Source organism: Rhinatrema bivittatum, chromosome 2 (assembly GCF_901001135.1).
Source record: "Rhinatrema bivittatum chromosome 2, aRhiBiv1.1, whole genome shotgun sequence".
Taxonomy (NCBI): Eukaryota; Metazoa; Chordata; class Amphibia; order Gymnophiona; family Rhinatrematidae; genus Rhinatrema; species Rhinatrema bivittatum.
Window position 1 is genome coordinate 323,261,332 of NC_042616.1, and position 18,223 is coordinate 323,279,554.

Here is an 18,223-nt window from a genome sequence, read left to right on the forward strand (position 1 = left end):
GCAGTGGTCCCCAACCCTGTCCTGGGGGACCACCAGCCAGTTGGGTTTTCAGGATACCCACAATGAATATGCATGAGAGAAAATGTGCATGTTATGGAGGCAGTGTAAGCAAATTTTCTCTCATGCATATTTAATGTGGGTATCCTGAAAACCCGATTGCCTGGTGGGCCCCCAGGAAAGGGTTGGGGACCACTGGTCTACAGCATATTAATATACCTTTCTTGGGCCAGGATTCATCATTCCATGCAGAATGATGAAGCCTGCGCTAAAGGGGGCAGGGGGTGAAGGAGGGGCGGGTGGGCGATAGCCTGCAGCTTATTGCACAACGGCGGTGCAATTTTGCCGGCCTTTGGTGCAGCCAGCTGCAGGCTATTGCGGGCATAGTGCCACCGTAAAAGGTGGAGCTTTTCCCTGCGCTTCTGCCTGTGGTAATGTTCGAAACATTATTGCTGGCAGTGGTGCCACTGACTACTCCCTTACTCCGCCCTGACTCCTCCCTTCCCCCTAATTTTAATGTTACCGCTGCAAAAAGGCCCTTTTCGCGTGCGATAGGGCCTTATCTCGTGCGTTAGGCCCTAATGCATGCAATAAGTGTTTAGAAAATAACCCCCTTGGTGTTTAATTCTGTGTTGTTATGTGTGAATTGTTATAATTATTTTGAACATAATATATATATGTATGTATTCTTTAAAATGGGTAGAGAAAGTATATTTTTTTCCTATATTACAAATATACACGTTCATTTTGGGGACCGAAATATAGAACATTTTATTCAGTGTATATAGCAGGAGCTGCACAGTATATGAAATGCTAGCATTAATCTCTGTGGGCCCACTTATGTGAACACATTGCATACCACAGACAGTTTGGAAAGCTGGTTTCCCTATGGTTATGTAATCCAGGTTATTGTGAACATTTTCATCTTTTCTTTGAGTGTATGTAGCAAACTAAAGCAAAACTGGAACAGCAATTGAACTTTTAAATCTATTAAATCAAATAGCTGGACAAATAAGTAGAAAAGAGGATGGGAAATTCATAAATTCATTTACAATAGTCTTCCAGCCAATTCAGTGTCACCAGATGAACCATGAGCGGATGTTCACAACACTTACCAGAAAATTGTCTGATATATTTTCCTGCTTTATCATCCAACATTTATGTAAAAAGTGTTGTGAACATCGGTTCATGTTTCATCTAGTGGCAATGAGCTGACTGGAAGACTATTATGAATCAATTTGTAAGTATCCCTATCCCATTTTCTCAGTTAGCATTACTATTTTTTTTTTGTTCTTCAATTTGATGTTCCATATTCTTGTGCGAACTACAAAGAGGATAACAAAACAAATATATAATACAACGATGCCTAATTGTGAAGAAGCAGAAGCTTTGCAGACACCGAAGGAGTCTGGTGAGACGGGGCCAGTTAGAGTCTCTGGTGGGTGAAGAGGTTCAGGGGGAAAACACTTCTTCAGAGGGGAAGGGGAAAGTAAAGCCAGAATTGGCTAGGGAAAGCCACAAGGAACAGGAAGCACAAGGCTGCTGGGAAATGAATTGTGGACATCTTTGGCACAGGGACCAATTAAAGTAAAGGCAGCCACCACAGAAAGCTGTGTTAATAATCGGGCGACACAAGCTGAGGCTAGTCACAAAGCTGCTGCTGCTGCTGCTTGCAGTCAGTGTGTCTGTGTTTAAAAGAGAAGAAAACAGGGAGAGGAGAGAACCAGTCTGGGAACCCAGAGGGAAGGTTTGCCTGGGCCCGGATGCAAAAATGGCTTCAGCTTGCAGTGAGCGATTTAAATCTGCAAAAAGGTCAAATTGGGGAATTGGTACTACATGGTCCTGGGAAGAAGGGCTGGCCAATGGCTAACCGACAGTGTATCTTTGCTGGGGTAATACGGGTGTCTCAGGGAAAGACCTGAAAGCTTTCATGTGTGACATGAACACTGATGTCAGGAATAAGACTGTTTTTACATGAGGTGGCTGGCTCTGAGCAGTGTGTAGTACTTAGGCAATAATAAAACTACAAACACAATATTAAACAATATAAAATGGAATAAAACATATAAAATAATATAAGAACCCCCCCCTATCTCAACCATTCCTATTGTTAATCTATCTAACTATAGTATAAAACAAAATATATTAACCGTAGCCCTATAACAAATCCAGCAAAACAAATAATCATGACTCAATTGCAGTTTGGAAGTCAGGAAAAGCTTTCATAAAGAACACTGCCTCTGGATTTCAGTTCAAAGGCAAGATCTGTTGAGAATGAATGACAATATACTTGGGAGGAATAGTCTTTAATAGATGGGTGGCAATACACTGTTGGCTACAGATGTCAGAATTACACTTCCTTGGTCCATGTGCTGTTACTGAAGCCAATCTGTGCAGGCAATAAATCAGGCAAGCATTATTTTACGACAGGACAATTATTTGTTGCTGGTCTGAATATACTTTTTCATTCTGTGGTGGAAACATGGAACATGTTGAGTTGTTCTTCACATCACATTCAAGTCATCAGACCCCTTAGTCTTCAGCAACAAAATAATTGAGACTGGAGTCACCTTGTCCTGGATATCACTGTTGGGAAGAAACTTTCTTATCAGTGGAGTTGGCTGTTGCCAGCTGGAGTGTGGACCCTAGGCCGAGGCGTGGTGGAACTACCAGCGAGGTACCCCGCAGGTCCTCATCGTCGGTATGAGGAACCAAGGTGTGGAAACTAGAAAGACCCTCACCCGATAGTACGGGGTCCAAGCACGATCCGTGGTCAGGGGCAGGTTGCAGGCAACCGAGGTCCAAGGCAGTCCAAGTCGGTATCAGGCGGCAGACAGGCAAAACAAATAATCCAGGTCAGACACAGGGAAACAGAAAGGCACCAAGGCAGCTACTCACACTAAAGACCTGTTGCAAGGCAAAGCAGGCAGGCAGGGCTCAGACTTAAGAAAGATGCTGTCTCAGATGTCACGTCCCAGCCCCAGAAAGGGGCCTGGAGGCCCTGCCGACATCAGAGACTGGGTCAGAAGAGGCGTCCCTGGTGCCCTGATGAGGAATCACGGCTGCAGAGTTGGACTCGCTGGTGAGTAGGGCCGGTCACGCGGCTGCGCAGCCACGCTGCACAACAAATGGGTCCACAGTTTTTACTGGTACAAGCTCTTACTGAATGGTTCACTATTTAGAATTTTGTTTGGGTGCTCCATATTTCTTTATAATAGTACTTTAGTGACGTATGAAACAGAAACTACCTATGCTTGAAATTCTATGACTTTGCACAGATAGAATTTACGATTATCTCCATCCCATTTTCCATGTATTTATTTGTGCAGCTATTTGATTTAATAGGTTAAATTCTACTGCTGCTCCATTTTTTGCAATTCTGTGCTGTGCCTCTTCTTTGGTGATTCCTTACATAGTAAAACAGCAGTTAATAGCAGGAAAAGGCCAAGTAGCCCATCCAGTCTGCCCAGCTATTCCCATCTACCCTCTAAGGATATATACCAGGGGTCAGTCATAAAACATGATTGCCTGTATGACATCTCTCCTCTTCCATAACAGTTTCTTCTGTCTTCCTTATCTCTACTCCACCCCTAAGTGGGTGAGCATGCAAATTTCCCACTCAGTTCACACCAAGTCTTTCCCTCTCCACAAAGCTTTGTAATAATCTAAATGCCTACTAATACTAATGTGGCTAATGACAAAACATTAGGACCTTCTAGGTCCTCTGAGTAGCCTGCAAGACAGCATTTCCATTAGGATTATTGTTTCCATTAGGATTTCTAGTTTTTATTGTACTTACAGCCTATCAAACAGATCCAGCTCCTAGTTTGATTTTATAATGGCAACTTAGTGCATCTAATGTCCGAACACATGGCCTCCTAGGTTCATTGTACAGCTTGAGAGACAAACATAGCAATAGGAGTGCTTGTGTTTCTAATAGAACTTTTAATTATACTATGACCACTCAAGATGCTCTTTTTAGTCCAGCTTCCAGTCTTCACTCCCATATCTTTTCACCAAGCTTTGTAACAATCTCACCGGGTCATTCATCAAAATGCGTTAGGGCCCTAACTTGTGAGATAAGTCCTAATGTGGGCGATAAATATTGCAACACAGGTTATTATGCAAATTTAACATTTAGTATGCAAGAGGGAGGGATTTGGGAAGAGTTAATAAAAATGAGGGTCTACTAGTGCAGAATGTGGTAGAGTAACACACAGTAACATGGGATTTAACTATACCTTTTTTTTTTGTGGTACAGTGAAAAAACTTTTTGTCATGCACCCACAGATATTATTACAGATTGCGTCAATTATCATGGTGATTATTGTACACAATAAAAAAAGGTATTCTATCAGACACACCTACCAGGCCCTCCTAGCCCAATAAAAACACCTGTTCTTACCTGGCCTGTCTTCCTAAATTCATATTGTTTGTGGCAGGTATACTTGTTGTGGGACACTGGATGCTTTGGGAGGCTCAGCACAGACAACAACAAGAGGAACAACAACAGCCTCAAGAACAGGCAAGGGCAGTTCCAACCACTCCTAGGGAAGCCCCTGCATCAGAGGCCTAGCCACTGGCCCCACAGGGAGAGGGTCAGGGCCCATGGCAGTGCCTGGCATGCAGGTAGCCATGGTGGGGTAGATACAGGGAGAACACATTTTCCTCCCGAGCCTCATTGGTGGGCATGGCAGAGGATTATGTGGTTAGCGGGTATCGCCTCAACTCCAGGCTATCCTGGAACTATATGAAGAAGTCTGAGGGGATCTGAATCCAGTCAAAGAAAGGACCCATACTGTGTCAGGCCTCACCAAACTATTAGCCACCCTGCATTTCATAGCAACTGGCTTCTTGCAAAGAACAGTAAGGGTTGTGGAGGGAATTTCCCAAACCACTTTTTCCTGCTGTCTGGACCAGATCACAACAGCTGTATCTGACTGCATGAATCACTATAGAGCATTTCCTCAAGACAGGCAGGACTTGATGGACTTAAATAGAGGCTTTTATGACTTCACAAACTTTCTTAATGTTCTGGGAGCTATCAACTGCATCCCACCCTCTGACAGGGATGAGATCTTCCTTAACAGAAAGCTCTTTTACTTAGCAAATTGATCCTGTGTGAAAATTTTGAGGATGGTCTCTACAGTGACGGTTGGCTTGTAGGTAAGAGAGATGCTTCTTTCTCTATTCCATCTCTGGTTATGTGCTTGTAGCAAATGGCACGGACATGGGGGGGGGGGGGGGTGTCTGTGGGAGATATAACAGCTTCGCTGACATGACAAGTGGCTTGTACACTCACATCTAAAGGCCATTGACCCAGGGACTGGTTTTTTCTCCCCATGCTGCAGAGGTTTACTAATCTTGTGAGGGCAAACAATGCACTTACCATAAAGTTTGGTGTGAAAGCAGGCACTATACACTTTCTACGTGTTCACTTTCAAAAGTGGCCTGCTTCTATACTCCCATTTGGAGCAGTTGAAATCTAACTGGTTAATCACAAGCTTGAAGTGTCCATACTTCTGGTACTGCCAGATCAGATGTGCCCTGTTAGTGATGGGTCAGCCAGGATGTCAGGCATAGTTTGTCTTGACCATCACACAGCTAAACCAGAAGCAGCGGCCTGTGCATTTTTGGGGCCAGGCATATTCCCTGATTCAGGACTCAAATTTGGTATCTGTGGAGGACAGAGTGCAGAGCAGGCAAGGACTTGCCCAATCAGACCATGAGGTAGCGGTTTTACTACTAGGACAAGTGTGGTAGCTCTTATGTATTATTTCAAGGTTGGCTGACTGCTATGAATGAGTAGCCTTAGCTTGGTAGAGAGGGCCTAGAATGCATTTGTAGGAATGCCCAAATGTGATTTAGTAGTCTGGAAGATCTGAGCTAGGTTTGCTATGGCTATCCTGGATATAGACTAGATAGACAAGATGGACCATTTTGGGCAGACAAGATGGACCATTTTGGTATTTTACTGCCGTCATTACTTTGTTACTATGTAGACTGTTCCAGAAAAATGCAGCATGTACATGGTAGGGAAATAGGATTTTAAGGCTTAGGCAAGCTACAGGCTAGCTTCGACTGTCTTATAGCATGCTGTGGTTTGCCAGCCAGATCTGCATGTGAGTATGCTGTGATTGATGTCCTAAATCTGTCTTTGCCACAGGAGATTCTGGGTACGGTTGCAGGACCTGGCTTCTCACCCTCGTTACCTTTCCCAACATGCCAGCAGAAATGAGGTAAAACAAGGCCTTATATTCTACCTGCTGTGTCATCGAATGCACCTTCGGAATTCACAAAAGTAGATTTCACTGTTTGGACAAAATGGTGGAGCATTAATGATTGCCCTACCCCAAGTAGGAGATATAATGCTGTGTCTTCCATAATCTCGCTCTATGCCATGGACTACGTATGGAAATACTTCCTGATATACTCCCGTATCTCCCATGTGTACCTGCACAAGATGAGGACAACATGCTGAGTGGAAGCCAGCTTCAGCAAAACCTTATGCAATGCTACTTTGCCTGTTAGTCCTCACCTACCCCATCCCCTTCCAGGGAAGAGAGGCTAGTAGAGAGTTTCCTGATTCTCTTCTCTCTATCATATTTCCTTCACTCACTTTCTCTCTGTCTGGGTCAATGTGTAACAAAAAATATGTATGCCTACTTAGGATTCCTCTTGACAATGGAGCAATAATCTGTACTTGAAAAACAGTAGTCAAAGTATAGATAACATCAAATATGTGTGGCTGGCATTATGTTTTTTGCGTGATAGTGAGACTATAAGAGCATGTGTCGCATGAGAGTTTGTGTACGACTTCCAACACAGTGTACATAGCTTGGCTTAGCTAGCGGCATTTGACTTGGCGGGCCTGCCCATCAGACCCCATCCTAGTCCTCACATGTGGATGAGATAGTGCCACAGGTGTGATGGGACTCTAGCAGGGTGTCAAGCATGGACAGCAACTGCTATAGAAATGCTATAAATCACAATTAGTTCTGAAGCTTAAAGGCACAGCAAAAGTAAAGGTACACAGTTTAATGTATCAATGACAGAGTTCCCTTTTTTACAGCCTCATTCCATAGCTGAGAAATGTGTACATGTGAAGTTATACACCTGTACATGGGAGACTTGGTGTCACATGGGCATGCCAAGACACAGCTGACAGCACTGCCTCATCAGTTTCAGAGCCACTGCTGAATAGTGTTACCTACTGGCTTCATATTTACAGGACATGTTGATCAAGTTCTGGTTTTACTCCCCTGCATGCAGGCAACACTTGAGCAAGGCAGGGCAGGAACACACAAAAAGAAGCCAAGAACAAGGCCAGAGCACACAGGAAGAAAACCAAGAGCAAGTCAACAACACACTGTAGCAAGTAGCACTGCAGAATGAGCAGGTAACCTGTTGCTAAGGCAATGGAAGGTGGCTCTGAGCTTCCTTTTATGAGGCAGGATGTGATGTCACTTGTGCGTGTCATAGGAAGTCCAGCCAGCAGGCCCTATAAAAGCTGCTGGAACTACAGGAAGTTCAGCCATGTTCCTAGGAAGCAGCATGATGCCAGAGACTACACCAGAGACATTTTAGATTAGAGGTGAGGGGTGTAACATGTATGATATATATTTTCTTTAAGATGTTCTTCCATTTAATCTTTTATCCAGTTTAACTTTCAAATCTTGAATAATCCTAAATAGAAGATTAAGTAGAACAATCAGACAAAGCTGTATCTTTAACAACTGTAAATGCAAAATAAAATTGTGGCATTTCAATCACACACAAATATTGGCATGTAACAATTGTGTAGAATATTAAATTGTTCCATCTAATGTGACATCTTATAATTCCAAATAAATCTAAACACATATTAAGAAGTTCATTTTTTAGAATAATTTTTTTGGGATTCTTGAATAAAGTATAGCAAGAAAGTCTTATGGGGAGTGCATGTTCATCCATCTGTCTTATCCTTGTATCAGGAAACCACTGATTAGTAGAGATGTGTATTGTTTTTCGCCTGAATTAGGAAATTGCATGAAATTTCCTAATTCGTTGCGGTTTCGGAGGTCCCGAAACCCGAAATGAAATTTCCCCGAATTTCGGGGAAATTTCGTTTTTCGGGTTTGCCAGCGGAGAGGGGCACAATTTTTTTTTTAATTAAAAAAAACACCCCAAACCACCCCAAACATTTTAAATTAACTATTATACACCCCCCCCCCCCCATCCCGATCCCTCCCCAAGACTTACGAAGATCCCTGGTGGTCCAGCGGGGTCCCGGGTTCCATTTGCCCTCCGTGCCCTACTGCAGCCGTGCGCCTCAAAATGGTGCCGAATAGCCTGAACTACCATGTCACAGGGGCTTTCGGCGCTATTGGTCAGCCCCTGTCACATGGCCATCGGCACCATCTTGTGCTCCTATCATGTGACAGGAGCTGACCAATGGCGCCGAAAGCCTCTGTGACATAGTATGGGCAAAGGCTATCGGCGCCATTTTGGTTACTGGCAGCCGACAACGAAATCGCTCCCGGACCCCTGCTGGACCCCCAGGGACTATTCGCAAGCCTTGGGGGGTCAGGAGCCCCCTCCTGACCCCCCCAAGGCTTGCCAATAATCCCTGGGGGTCCAGCAGGGGTCCGGGAGCGATTTCGTTGTCGGCTGCCAGTAACCAAAATGGCGCCGATAGCCTTTGCCCATACTATGTCACAGAGGCTTTCGGCGCCATTGGTCAGCTCCTGTCACATGATAGGAGCACAAGATGGCGCCGATGGCCATGTGACAGGGGCTGACCAATAGCGTCGAAAGCCCCTGTGACATGGTAGTTCAGGCTATTCGGCACCATTTTGAGGCGCACGGCTGCAGTAGGGCACGGAGGGCAAATGGAACCCGGGACCCCGCTGGACCACCAGGGATCTTCGTACGTCTTGGGGAGGGATCGGGATGGGGGGGGGGGGGTTGTAAAATGCTTCCAAATGTTTTTAAATGCTTGGGGTGGGTTTTTTTAAGCTTCGTTTACCGATTCACTTTTCGGCCCGGTTTCAGGTTTCCTCATTTCGTTTTTCGAAAAAACGAAACGAGAAAACCCGAATTGTACCACGAAGTATCCGAACCGAAAAACGACCCGGTAGAAAAAAACGAAGCACATCTCTACTGATTAGAATGCTCTGAGAACTGAAAGTTTATTCCAGAGTACTTTGAAGGCTTACATATGAAAACCAAAAAGTTTTTCCAACAGTTTCTTGGCTTCAATTTTAGCCCCACTCCATTTTTTTTTTTTTTTGCATTCCAGTGCAAAAACATGTTTTAACAGGTTTGTAAAGGCAATAAAGTATTTTATGTGCATAATAAAAACTTGTAAATGTACTAGAAAAATGAAGCAATATGTATGAAGTTGCAAGACATGTTTGTGCTTTGCTATCACAACAAAAGATCCTATATGCAAGAATGCCATTCCCACTCTTGTATCTTAAAGGGAGTACACTTCATATACTTATTATAATCAAATGATATGATAATTATTTTATAGAAATATAAAAAGCTTTCTTTTAGTTGGAAAAAAAAAACCATTCTAAATGAAACTGCAAACACATGTTCAAATAAATTGGAGTCAAAGAAAACCCTTAACGCAAGCTGTGTTTTGCTTGAAAGAGCTGCCACAAGGGAATAGATTAGATAATAAAGCTACAAGCTTTTTTACATTTCATTTTATATATATTTCATCTAAAATGGACAAAACAAACAAGAAACACAATGCATAATATCATAATGAGGGATTACAAAGTATCAAATCCATATATGAAACAAAAAATTCCCTAAAACGTTTATCAATTCAACCTATGTGCCAGTAATTAAAAGTTAATGAAACAATAGGTAAAGATAACTCTCAAAAGCTTGTCTCAGATATATTAAGTTAGTCCAATAGAAAGATATCACTTATAACATGTTTGTTGACAAGTTCTACTTACTCAAAAAGTCCAAAAACACATTTACCCTCAATGTCAAAAATCATAAAAGCATATCATTTTGCATATGATCAGATTACATTCACGTCAACATGCTATGAGAAGCTACTTCAAAATATTGATATTTAAATAGATGCAATAATAAATCATAAGTTTAGTACAGTTTAGTTTATTAATTTGACATACCACAATTCACTGAGCAAATATCAAAGTGATGTATGAATTTTGCCTTTCATATGCATTTATATCACAACATCCAATAAATAAAAAAAACTAACCTTCCCATGCAAACAAACCAACTCAACCATAGTTATAACATCCTGTTACAAATGCTAAAAAATGATAGAATAACTAAAGATTTTTCTAATAAATTAAAGAATCACCCAACAAGCCATTGCCTTATCACACATACACATTCTGTTACACGTGCCGCCCCTCGGCAGACCAGTGGCATGGCCCTCTCAACTTACACAGACTCCAGCTCCTGATTCCTCTTCACTGGCGGTGGTGGGCCGCCAGTTCTGATCTTGGGTCGCCTTCAGTGCCTCCGGCTCTTCCATGGTCCCCAGTGTTGCTAGCCAAGATGTCCCTGTTCATCGGGCCTCTCCGCGTGGCTCGCAGAGAGACGCCATCATCGGCGCCACGCCCTTCCCTAGGCACTCGCCCATCACTAATACTTTTAAAGGGTCCGGGGTGGGAACCTGGCCATGGCCCCGGATGCTGACATCAGACTCTTCAGTGTATATAAGCTCAGGCCTCACTCCATAGCGTTGCCTTTGCAACAGGTCTCCTCATACTCTGAATACTCATTGCTGATAGAGAATCCTCTATACTTTGTGTTCCTGACACCTGCGGTTCCTGGTTCCTGTCTTCCACGTTCCTGCCCTGTTTTTGTGTTGGACTGACTCTGGATTTCAATTCTGCTACGCTTGACTACTCTTCAGCCTATCTCCTGCCCCAGACCTCTGCTACACTTGATTATTCTTCAGCCTATCTCCAGCCCTGGACCTCTGCTACGCCTGACTACTCTTCAACCTATCTCCAGCCCCAGACCTCTGCTATGCCTGCCTACTCTTCAGCCTATCTCCAGCCCCAGACCTCTGCTACGCCTGATGACTTTTCAGCCTTCTCTGTGCCCTGACCATTGCCTTGATTGACTACACTACAGACTTCTCCGTGTCCAGAATTCTACGTTGCTTGCCACGACCTCTGCTTGCCACCGGCCCTGATCCTAGCCTGTCAGTGATGCCTCCTCTAGCCTATTCCCTGGACGTGGACTTACAAGGCTCTGGCCTTTCTTTGCTTGAGTGCCTCCAGTGACTCTCCGTCCATTGACACCTGAGTTCCTGTACCAAACCCAGTCCAGGGTAGGACTACGCCACCTATCGACTGCTGTCTCTGGGCTGAACCACCTTTCTTCTCTCACCAACCTCGAGGCCCACCTAAGTCCTGTCGGCCCCGGCACCCAAAGGCTCAACCTGCGGGGAACGAGGACTGGTATAGGCGAAGCTCCAGCAGCCTCTACACTCAGCCCACTCCACTGCTGATGGTGGGGACCCATAGGTCCCTACCTAAGGGTTGCATCATCCCCACCTCAGCCCAAGGGTCCACCTCCGATGAAACATGTTCTATGCCGGGATGGCATAGAGTCCAACAGGATAAACATCCTGCATGAGACTAAATACAAAATTGAATCTTTATGGGTAGAAATCCCTTGTATGTCGGGGAAGACTATAGTGATAGGAGTATACTACCGTCCACCTGGTGAAGATGGTGAGACGGACAGTGAAATGCTAAGAGAAATTAGGGAAGCTAACTAAATTGGTAGTGCGGTAATAATGGGAGACTTCAATTACCCCAATATTGACTGGGTAAATGTATCATCGGGACATGCTAGAGAGATAACGTTTAGAGATGTGAATCGGAACCGGAATCGGTTCAGATTCTGGTTCCGATTCACATGTGGATTTTCTTTCATCAGGCTCGATCGCGGTTTTGTTTATCGGCTGCGCCTGAGCCGATAAACAAAAAACCCACCCCGACCCTTTAAAACTAATCCCTTTGCTTCCTCCACCCTCCCGACCCCCCAAAAAACATTTTACAGGTACCTGGTGGTCCAGTGGGGGTCCCAGGAGTGATTGCCTGCTCTCAGGCCGTCAGCTGCCACTAATAAAAATGGCACCGATGGCCTTTGCCCTTACCATGTGACAGGGTATCGGTGCCATTGGCCGGCCCCTGTCACATGGAGGGAGCACTGGATGGCCGGCACCATCTTTAAAAATGGTGCGGGCCATCCAGTGCTCCTGGAAGAGGAACAGTGTGCTCCTGGAAGAGGAACAGTGTGCAAATCCAAGGCTCTCGTGCTAAACTTTCAAAAGGGAAACTTTGATAAAATGAGAAAAATTGTTTAAAAAAAACTGAAAGGAGCAGCTACAAAAGTAAAAAATGTTCGAGGCATGGTCATTGTTAAAAAAATACCATTCCAGAAGCACAGTCCAGATGTATTCCACACATTAAGAAAGGTGGAAAGAAGGCAAAACGATTACCGGCATGGTTAAAAGGGAAGGTGAAAGAAGCTATTTTAGCCAAAAGATCTTCATTCAAAAATTGGAAGAAGGATCCAACAGAAGAAAATAGGATAAAGCATAAATGTTGGCAAGTTAAATGTAAGACATTGATAAGTCAGGCTAAGAGAGAATTTGAAAAGAAGTTGGCTGTAGAGGCAAAAACTCACAGTAAAAACTTTTTGAAATATATCCGAAGCAGAAAGCCTGTGAGGGAGTCAGTTGGTCCATTAGATGATCGAGGGGTTAAAGGGGCACTTAGAGAAGATAAGGCCATCGCGGAAAGATTAAATGATTTCTTTGCTTCGGTGTTTACTGAAGAGGATGTAGGGGAGGTACCTGTAATGGAGAAGGTTTTCATAGATAATGATTCAGATGGACTGAATCAAATCACGGTGAACCTAGAAGATGTGGTGGACCTGATTAACAAACTGAAAAGTAGTAAATCACCTGGACCGGATGGTATACACCCCAGAGTTATGAAGGAACTAAAAAAATGAAATTTAAGACCTATTAGTAAAAATTTGTAACCTATCATTAAAATCATCCAATGTACCTGAAGACTGGAGGATAGCAAATGTAACCCCAATATTTAAAAAGGGCTCCAGGAGTGATCCGGGAAACTACAGACCAGTTAGCCTGACTTCAGTGCCAGGAAAAATAGTGGAAAATGTTCTAAACATCACACTCACAGAACATATAGAAAGACATTCTTTAATGGAACAAAGTCAGCATGGCTTTACCCAGGGCAAGTCTTGCCTCACAAATCTGCTTCACTTTTTTGAAGGAGTTAATAAACATGTGGATAAAGGTGAACCGGTAGATGTAGTTTACTTGGATTTTCAGAAGGCGTTTGACAAAGTTCCTCATGAGAGGTTTCTAGGAAAAGTAAAAAGTCATGGGATAGGTGGCGAGGTCCTTTCGTGGATTGCAAACTGGCTAAAAGACAGGAAACAGAGAGTAGGATTAAATGGACAATTTTCTCAGTGGAAGGGAGTGGACAGTGGAGTGCCTCAGGGATCTGTACTTGGACAGGTGCTTTTCAATATATTTATAAATGATCTGGAAAGAAATACGACGAGTGAGATAATCAAATTTGCAGATGACACAAAATTGTTCAGAGTAGTTAAATCACAAGCAGATTGTGATAAATTGCAGGAAGACCTTGTGAGACTGGAAAATTGGGCATCCAAATGGCAGATGAAATTTAATGTGGAAAAGTGCAAGGTGATGCATATAAGGAAAAATAACATCCCAGAATATGATATAAGTTAACACATGTTTGTTGCCAGTATGATTGCACTTTGTGACAACCAGTAAACATATGAGATAGTGTGCCCCCATAAACATTTCATTTCAGACATAATTCTGAATCCCAAAGTTCCATTTTGATCCCCAGAGCTCTGATATTATATGCCTAGTACAAAAGTTTAGATTGCATCTCCCTCATATTTTCAGATAATAAAGATTTATAAAGCAATGTGAAAGCCTGGACCATATTTTCTTCCCTTATGTCCAGGCCAAGATCTGCACTCCATTGTGTCACCAACTTAATCAAGTGAGCCTTCAGTAGTATCTCTTTGAAAAGCATAGACCATATAGAAATTTTATTTAATTTGGGAATGGTTTTTGAAAAACACTGTTCCTCATCAGTGGCAACTAGCAGACTCATATCCCCCCCCCCCCCCCATGCACCCCAGTAAGCAATGATGCTCCTGTAAGTAAACAAAAAAAATGAGTCTTGTAACTGGGGAAATGAATATAATATACTTGCTGTTTCACGATCAACCCATCCCATTAAATTACTAAATTCTTAATGGGACCAGTTTGTTAAGATCAGGCTGTCCAGCCCAGGTAGAAAGTCCTCATTACCAGAGAGATTCATAAAAGGAGAGACATTAAAGCTATGACCCAAATGCTTTCTTCATCAAACCCATGCCTTTCTGACAGCAGTAAGTCAAAATGCAGGAAGCTGTAGTAGGTAGAATGTTTTCCCTTGTAAGTTAATCAAGTTACTTTGCCTATATGGATGAGTCCAGTCCATCATCAGACCCTCTCTACATCATATTTGTTGTACTTGAAGACCCAATCTTGCATATATCATAGAACATAAGAACATAAGATATGCCATACTGGGTCAGACCAAGGGTCCATCAAGCCCAGTCCTGTTTCCATCAGTGCCCAATCCAAGTCACAAGTACCTGGCAAGTACCCAAACATTAAATACATCTCAAGCTGCTATTGCTTATTAATTAATAGCAGCTTATGAATTTTTCCTATAGGAACTTATCAAAACTTTTTTTAAACCCAGCTAAACTAACTGCCACAATCACATCCTCTGGCATTCAGAGCTTAACTATGCACTGAGGGGCGGATTTTAAAACGAGTGCGAATAGCCTACTTTTGTTTGCGCTCCAGGCGCAAACAAAAGTACGCTGGATTTTAGTAGATATGCGCGGAGCCGCGCGTATCCGCTAAAATCCTGGATCGGCGAGCGCAAGGCTATCGATTTTGTATAGCCTGCGCGCGCCGAGCCGCGCAGCCTACCCCCGTTCCCTCCAAGGCCGCTCCGAAATTGGAGCGGCCTCGGAGGGAACTTTCCTTTGCCCTCCCCTCACCTTCCTCTCCCTTCCCCTACCTAACCCACCCGCCCGGCCCTGTCTAAACCCCCCCCTTACCTTTGTCGGGGGATTTAATATATACCTTCTCCCCCTTTGCCAGCTGCTTTCAAATCTTAATCTCCCACACTTTGTTTACGCCGACGATGTACAGGTCCTTATACCTATTGCAGATTCCATCTCCAATGCCCTAAAAAGATGGGACAGCGCCCTCACATCCATCAATGATCTCCTCACCCAGCTCAACTTAGCCCTTAACCCTAACAAAACAGAACTCATGATCATCTCTCCACAATCCATCAATTCAATAACCACACTCGCAACCACTTCTCCCCCCCCTCCTCCTACTTTCTCCCAATCTGTCAGGGACTTAGGCGTCACTCTTGACCCCCAATTCAATCTACAGAAATTTATCACATCCACCATCAAAGACTGCTATTACAAACTCCACACACTTAAAAAACTTAAACCCCTCCTTCACCTCAATGACTTCAGAACCGCCCTACAAGCCCTGATCTTATCCAAAATAGACTACGCAAACGCTGTGCTCCTAGGCCTCCCGAAAAACAGCCTTGCCCCCCTTCAACTACTACAAAACGCAGCCGCTCGGATACTAACCGGCTCCCGCAGAAAAGAACATATCACCCCTGTCCTCAAACAATTACACTGGCTTCCCATCACTGCCAGAATTCAGTTTAAAACCCTTACCCTCATACATAAAGCCGTCCACAATCCTAACATGCTCTGGTTCTCAGACAGTCTACATATCCGTTTCCCCTCCAGACCCACCAGAACACCCTACACATCATACATTCATACGCCATCTCCTAAACTCTACCACCTTACAACCACCAAACAACGTGCACTTTCCCTAGCTGGACCCTCCCTATGGAACTCTATCCCCACTTACCTACGCCATGAAACATGCCCCAACCAATTTAGAAAAAATCTCAAGACGTGGCTCTTCGCACGAGCCTATACATGAACCCCGCTGTCTATCACTTACCCTCCCCAAACCCCTCCACTGCCCCCCCCCGGCTCCCCCTAACCCTAAACTCATCCACTGCAAATAATTTACTTGTAAATAAACCCTGTATATAATTTTATTGCTTATATATCGTCATGTTTATAGCCTATATTCTTTTCGTTCAGTAATTCCCTGTGTTTTCCCCCACCTTCCCTCCACCCAGTTCCATTATCAGTTTCATTGTAAAGCCATGTTGGCCAGTTTTATGTTACATGGAAACCGATGTGATGTTTGCCTAACGAATGTCGGTATACAAAAATTTGCAAATAAATAAAATAAATAAATTTACGCCTCCCAGAGGGAGGCGTAAATCCCCGCGCGTCAGCGGGCCTCCTGCGCGCCGGGCCGCGACCTGGGGGCGGGTACGGAGGGCGCGGCCACGCCCCCGGACCACCCCGGGCCATAGCCACGCCCCCGTACCCGCCCCCAAAACGCTGCCGACACGCCCCCGAAACGCCGCGACGACCGGGCCCGCCCCCCGACACACCCCCGACACGCCCCCCTCGGAGAACCCCGGGACTTACGCGAGTCCCGGGGCTCTGCGCGTGCCGGGAGGCCTATGTAAAATAGGCTTCCCGGCGCGCAGGGCCCTGCTCGCGTAAATCCGCCCGGTTTTGGGCGGATTTACGCGAGCAGGGCTCTGAAAATCCGCCCCTGAGTGAAATAATTTTCTTGACTTTCCCTAACCTGTGTTCTCTTGTGCTCTCCTGTTACCCTAATAAAATAGTAAATAGGGAGCAAAAAGAAAGAACATCCTTTTTCTTGACCCATAAAGAAAGCATCTGAAGGAAGTACAGGGACTAAGGTAGTAATACCAATTTTACCAGGGCATATTTCCCCATAAGTGAAAGAGGTAGGGATTGCCATCATTTAAAAAAAAAACAAACAAAAAAAAAAAAACTTTACCTTTTCTATAATTACATTATAATTAAACTCTTATAGTTCTGCTGTTGTGTGGGCCAAATGGATGCCTAGATCATGCATAAGCTCTGAAGCCCACAGTAAGGGGAAGGAGCTGATCCATTATTCCTTTAATGATATATCCAAGAGGAAAGAATCTGATTTATTATAATTTATTCTTAAACCCGAGAAGGAACCAAATCAGTTAAATACCTTCACAACATTGCAAAAACATTCCTTTCGATTCCTCACAAACAATATCATATCATCTATAAGCAAACTCATCTTAACCCTCTTACTTCTTGAAGTTATACCTTCAGAGGTGGCTAAGGTAGGGTGAGATAACATAGTTCAAAATTTCATCTTTTTGAGACTTTCCTCACTCCAAATGATGTTGAATCTTCACCAAGGTGTACTGTGCTGTTCGGTCATCTCACTCTACAATCGAAACTGGCCCCTAAACCCTAAATTGCCACTAACACCTCACCTCGACCTATTAGGTTGCCCTCCTATAGAGATATAAATAGGTGCACACAGTGAAGCCCTCCCCAGAGGTTCTTCCTCTCCCTCTCACCTTCTCCCTCCCCAAGCCTAGAAATGTCCAAAATGCAATTCCAAAAATGTATCACAAATAGTGTTATGGCCATTTCGGCTATATCACATAGCCTACACCAGGGAAAAATAAGTAGTTATTTCTGACATCAAAACCACACAATAGCATGCATTAATCTATTATACAATGTGATATCACCCCTCATTTAACTAAATCCCACCCAAACTCCTCCCCGATCCCACCCCTCCCAAAAATTTGCATTTGCACCATGCATTATGGTGTTTATGCATTATCGTGTGTATTAACACCATAACATATTTTGATGAATGACCCAGTTAAGTTGTATAATATTTCTGTATATTTCATTATCTTGAATAGGGATATCAAGTCATCCCCTAGAGACTTCTTCCAGTTGAGGGAGAGACAAATCCTGAAATAAAGACTGTCTTTTCTATTCAGCTGAAACACCAGCCTTGTACAACTTTTTATAAAACTTTTCAAATGCCTGTAAAATGGAGGGAGCATTCCTGTGAGTTTGAGAATCATATATTAGTTGTGTGATCAAACCCTTTGGTCTAGAACTAGATCTATCCAACTTTGCCAATAATTTT